The sequence below is a fragment of the Chrysochloris asiatica genome, unplaced genomic scaffold (genome assembly GCF_000296735.1).
Source record: "Chrysochloris asiatica unplaced genomic scaffold, ChrAsi1.0 scaffold00117, whole genome shotgun sequence".
NCBI lineage: Eukaryota > Metazoa > Chordata > Mammalia > Afrosoricida > Chrysochloridae > Chrysochloris > Chrysochloris asiatica.
The window spans coordinates 2,611,661-2,616,912 of NW_006408635.1; the positions used below are offsets into that span (position 1 = coordinate 2,611,661).

At 43.4% G+C, this 5,252-nt stretch overlaps 1 protein-coding gene across 1 annotated transcript in view; it reads left to right on the forward strand.

The window, feature by feature from the left end:
* TIAM2 (T-cell lymphoma invasion and metastasis 2) overlaps positions 1–5,252 on the forward strand; it is a 524,960-nt gene that overhangs the window by 139,481 nt on the left and 380,227 nt on the right. Inside the window, exon 2 of the mRNA XM_006868446.1 lies at positions 3,528–3,543. The gene's annotated coding sequence lies outside the window, so the exon portion shown is untranslated. The remainder of the gene's footprint in view (positions 1–3,527; positions 3,544–5,252) is intronic.

Sequence of the window (5,252 nt, forward strand, 5' to 3'; positions counted from 1 at the left end):
AGTTTCAGAGTGTACGGGGGAAGGTAGAATCCCCACTGAATAGTTTTCATCTTGTCTATATGGGTCTGGTGAAAGGAGATGGGGATAAGATAAGAATCTTATGGGGATAAGATATGACTCAACAGTGAGTAATTGTTATCATGACTAATTGTGACTGTCACAACTGTAAATGTAGAAGTTTTGTAACAGAAATGGGGTGTAGTTAATTATATATTTCAGGAACAGAGGACCCCAGGGCCATCAAGGGAGAAGAGCATGCATGGAAGGTGGGACCCTATCCAGAGAAGCAGCAACACCAGAGATAGAGGCAGAGAAGATGGCATGAAGAGATAGAGCATCCGAAGACTCTAGACTCATGGAAAGAGAAAGGCCGTGTGCTGGCAGCCAGGAGCAGGTTTTCAGAATGTACCCTTTGGTTGTTTAAATGATTATATATTCCTGAGTGTTTTTGTGTACATCAAAACAACAACCAAAACCTCAGAGGGAATAGAAGCAAATACTGTTGACTGATGATGCATGGAGGGGATTGTAATCATTTACAGTGAAACAAAATATGATAGGATGAGTGTAAAACTGATGTTCTCCCATGTAAATTATCACTCAATTTATAATAAAAGTTTTTTAAAAAATGAATTAGCTGAGTAAAATCACACTGACAGGAAATTGGCCAGAGAGATTAAGAAACCTAATGAACTTCCTAAATAGTTAAGAAAACAAAATATATTAACTTTTCAAACGTACCTAGGTCTTTTCAATCACTGCATATACTTGTGAATGTTGGACAGTGAATAAGGAAACCTGGAGGAGAACTGATGCATTTGAGTTATAGTTTGGAGAAGAATATTGAAAATATCACAGACTACCAGAAGAACAGACAAATCTACCTTGAAAGAAGTACAACCAGAATGCTCCTTAGAAGTGAGGAGGGCAAGACACGTGGTCAGGAGTGACCAGCCCCTGCAGAAGGACATCATGCTTGGTAAAATGGAAAGTAAGCGAAACAGAGGATGACCCTTACTGAAATGGAGTGACAGTGTCAGCAACAGTGGACTTGAATTTCACAATTTTGAGGATGGTGCAGTACAGGGAGTGTTTCACTCAGTTATGCATAGGGTCTGTATGAGTCAGAACCGGCTCTATGGCACCTAACAACCTTTGTATCTAGATCACTTTGAAGCGAGGTCTTATTAGTCCACAAGCCACTCTGGCTCCTCCTGGCCCGAAGCATCTTGTATAAATAACTAATACAGTGCTTATCACTTTGTTCTGTGACTTGAGAGTTTTCACACTTTTCTTTTTTACTGTGATTTACAAAAGAAATCTATTTCCCATTGCAAACTAGAATATGTGATTGCTGTGATTACATAGATGCCATTCATACGAATTTGTTCACCTTTACATATGTGTTTACATAGCTGCACATTCATAGGAATTTGTTTACCTTTACTACATGTAATCTGCTATATCCCCTCCTAGTCTGTTCTAGGTTATTTATCTATTTTTAAATGATATTTTATTGTGCTTTTGGTGAAAGTTTACACAGCAAATTAGGTTCCCATTTAACAATCTGTATACATATTGTTCAATTGATATTGGTTACGTTTTTTGCAGTGTATCTGGATTTCCATTCTGGTTGTTCCGTTTCCATTCTTCTAGTTTCCCTGCCCTTCTCATCTTTGCTTTAGGGTAAATGTTGACAGTTTGGTGTCATGTATAGTCATGCACTGCATAATGTCAGTTCAGGTAACATCTGATTGCATATTCTTCTGCAGTTCCAATCCCTGTAAAACCTATTATATTAAACTTTTGTTGTTCATAATAGTCCTGATGTGGCACTGTGGGTTAATGTACCAGACTGCAAAGCTGTTTGAACTGCAAGGTCAGTGGTTCAAGTTCACCAGGTGCTCCTCAGAAACCCTATACAGGGTCACTGTGGGTCGAAAATAACTCGATGGCACTTTACAACAACAAATATGCACTACTTTGTGACACACATCACAGGTTTCATCTTAGGAGTTAGCATAGGTCAGACTCTAGTTGAAAATATGGGAGGACTGTGGGGATTTAATAAATCCCATATTCTGGTGGGACTCATTCCTACATAAAAAAATGGAGGCATGATCACTATTAGCATTTTATCACAAAACTAAAGATGTCTTCCGCATTTAGAAAGATTGTAAAATAGGCTTAAAACTGACATGAAATCTTAGAGTGTGGTGTGAGTCAGAAGTCTCAGTGAGGAGCTATTATTTCAGAACCATGGTATATAAATGAAGTCTAGTGTAGCAGAAAGAGAACTTGAACTTCTGACTCCACTAATAACTGACCTAGCTGGTGGTGAGGCAGCCTCTCTGGCTCTCAGGTTCTTCATCTGGGAAAGGCAGCATTCCACCCACCTCCCAAATTCTGTGATCCCAAATGTGAACCTTGAAGTCCTTCGTTTCATGTTCCCTGGAGCATATTAGCTGATGAAGAGATGGCATTCCAATGAAAGCATTATCAAAGTTGCATTCTTGTTGTTGTTGTTAAGTGCTGTCAAGTTGATTCCAACTTACAGCCAACCAATATAGGGTTTCCAAGAAGCGGCTAGAGTTGTTGAGCCACCGACCTTGCAGTTCAAACCAACATTTCCATTGAGTGCATTATCCCACAGTGCCACACCAGGACTCCACATGATGCATTAGGCGAACTTAAAGCCGTTTGAACTGCAAGGTCGGTGGTTCAAGCTCACCAGCTGCTTCTTGGAAACCCTATACAAGGTTGCTATGGGTCAGAATCGACTCGACAGCACTTAACAACAACAATAGCCGAGTGAGTACAGAGTCAGGCAGCAGTTATCTGTACAAACGAAACCTCCAAAATCAAGCTTTGGGAGGTATCTGTGAATCTTGCGGAGACATTCATGGGAAGGACAGTGGTGACAATTTTATAACATGATGCCTGCACTCCATGTAACGAAATGGTACCCAGAAAATTGTTGAATTAGCAAATGCGATGTTATCTGTAATTTAATTACAATTTTTAAAAAAAGAGTAAATTTTAGAAGAAGCAGAAAAAAATCAAGCTTTGACATAAGTCAGCACAATATGCCATCCCCATAGTCCAGCAACCACACTGGACTTTGTCTGTGATATTGGGAGCCTTTCGTTTCATGGTGTGTCCATTGATACCACCTGTGAGTCATTTAACGAGTGATTTGTTTCCTTTCAGGACAGAATGACTCCTGAGAAGATAATGGAGCGTCTCAGCTTCTAGGAGAACATGAAGCCTTTCCTCTTCAGCCACCCTCTTTAAATTTAAGGAGGTCAGTAGCAAATTCCGTTTGCTCCCAGCTCCGCAGGGTCTCCAGATCTTAGTGAACAGGCTGGCCTGAAGTCAGCAGGGATGTTAGGAGTATCTCCCCTGCATTGGATCCTGTAACTGCCTTGGTTTGAAGTCCATAGTCTCTGCAGATATATGCTGTTGAGTGCCCTCAAGTTAATTCTGATTCAGAGCAACCCCAAGTCATAGCGCCCCATGTGACAGAGTGAAACTGCCCGCCAGGTTTCCCAGGCTGCGATCTTTAGAAAAGCAGCTCATCAGATCTGTCTCCTGTGGAGCTGTGGGGGTGTTTGAGCTTATAGTTAGCAGCCCACCACTAAGCACCACAGGTGAGTGGGTGAAGCGAAATGCTTGGTGTGGGAGCCGTTGGTACTGTCTTCTTTGCCAGCTTTGTAATCTGGAAGCTTCTCGTTGGCTTCTTCTTGGCACTGCCCTGTGCAGATGCTGATGTAAGAGGAAATGAGGTAATGAGTGGTTCAACTTGAAAGACTAAGTCCCCCAGCCCCCCAAAAGGCCTCCCTCTACTTCATTATTTTCCAAAGGAGCATACGAATATATGCTTCTATGCAATGCCGGGCTCTTCTGTCCTTTCTATGTGGAGGGGTCTTCTTCTCATTCTCCTCTGTTCTTTGTGGCTCATCTTTGGCTCATTCTTACCACTCTCTCTGCCTGACTCCAGTTTCGCCTTAATGTAACTGCACGTCCAACCACGTCACTCCCTCTCAGTGGCTCTCCACCTCCCTCAGGACAAAACCCAGCTCCGAGTATAACTTCTCATGGGACCTGACCCTTCTGTCCTCCTCAGCCTCGTCTCTGAACAACCTCTCGCCACACCGTTGGTTCCCTCTATAGCGTCTCTCATGCTGGTCTCTGTCTTCTTCCCTTGCCTGCCTTACAAGATCCACTCATGGTCACCATCTCCAGGTAGCCTTTTTTGGACCCAACCCCATGGGCTGCTCACTGCCCCTGTGTGCCTAGGACCCTGCACACACTCCTGATCACCCCTCCTACATGATGTCAAGATTGCAGTTTTGCTTTGCTCTCTCTCCTACTGGATGGATTGCACGTCCTTCTAGGCCAGAGACTTCCTCCTTCTTGACACAGCAGAGCACAATGGCTGCCCCAGTTCCTTAGTGCTGCTAGGACAGAAACACCCCCAAGTGGCTGGCTATAACAAACGGATTTGTCCTCTCACAGTTCAGAAGACTAGAAGTCCAAGTTCAGGGCACCAGCACTGAGGGAGGCCCTCTGTCTCAGCTCAAAGATTAGAGCCTTGTAGTGTTTCTAAGTTCCTGGGTGATCGTTGCCTAACTTGCTTGTCTCTGTGTCTGTGTTGCTCCTTATAACCCAGAAGTGATTGGGTTTAAGGCATACATGGCGCAGTGGTTAAGCACTTAACAATTAGTTGAAAGGTTGGCAGTTCGAGCCCACCCAAAGGCACCTCAGGATATAATCCTAGTGATCTGCTTCGAACAAGTCACAGCCTTGAAAGTCCTATGGAGCAGTTCTACTCTGTAACATAAGGGGTCACCTTGAGTCGAAATAGTTTCCAAAGCAAAGAACAGCAACACTTACACTAAGATGGCCCCCTTAACATAAAAAAGAAAATCCTATAACCAGATGGGATTAAATCCACACCTATAGTGTTTAGGATCCCAACACATATTTGGTGTTGTTAGGTGCCATCAAGTCGGTACCAACTCATAGAGACCTTATGCACAGCAGAATGAAACACTGCCCGATCCTGGGCCAACCTCACTACAGTTGCCACGCTTGAGCCCATTGATGCTGCCATTTGGCCAATCCATCTCATTGGGCGTCTTCCTCTTTATCTCTGACCCTCCACCTTACCAAACATGACATCCTTCTCCAGCGACTGGTCCCTCCTGACAACATGTCCGAAGTATGAGAGACGAAACTTGGCCATCTTG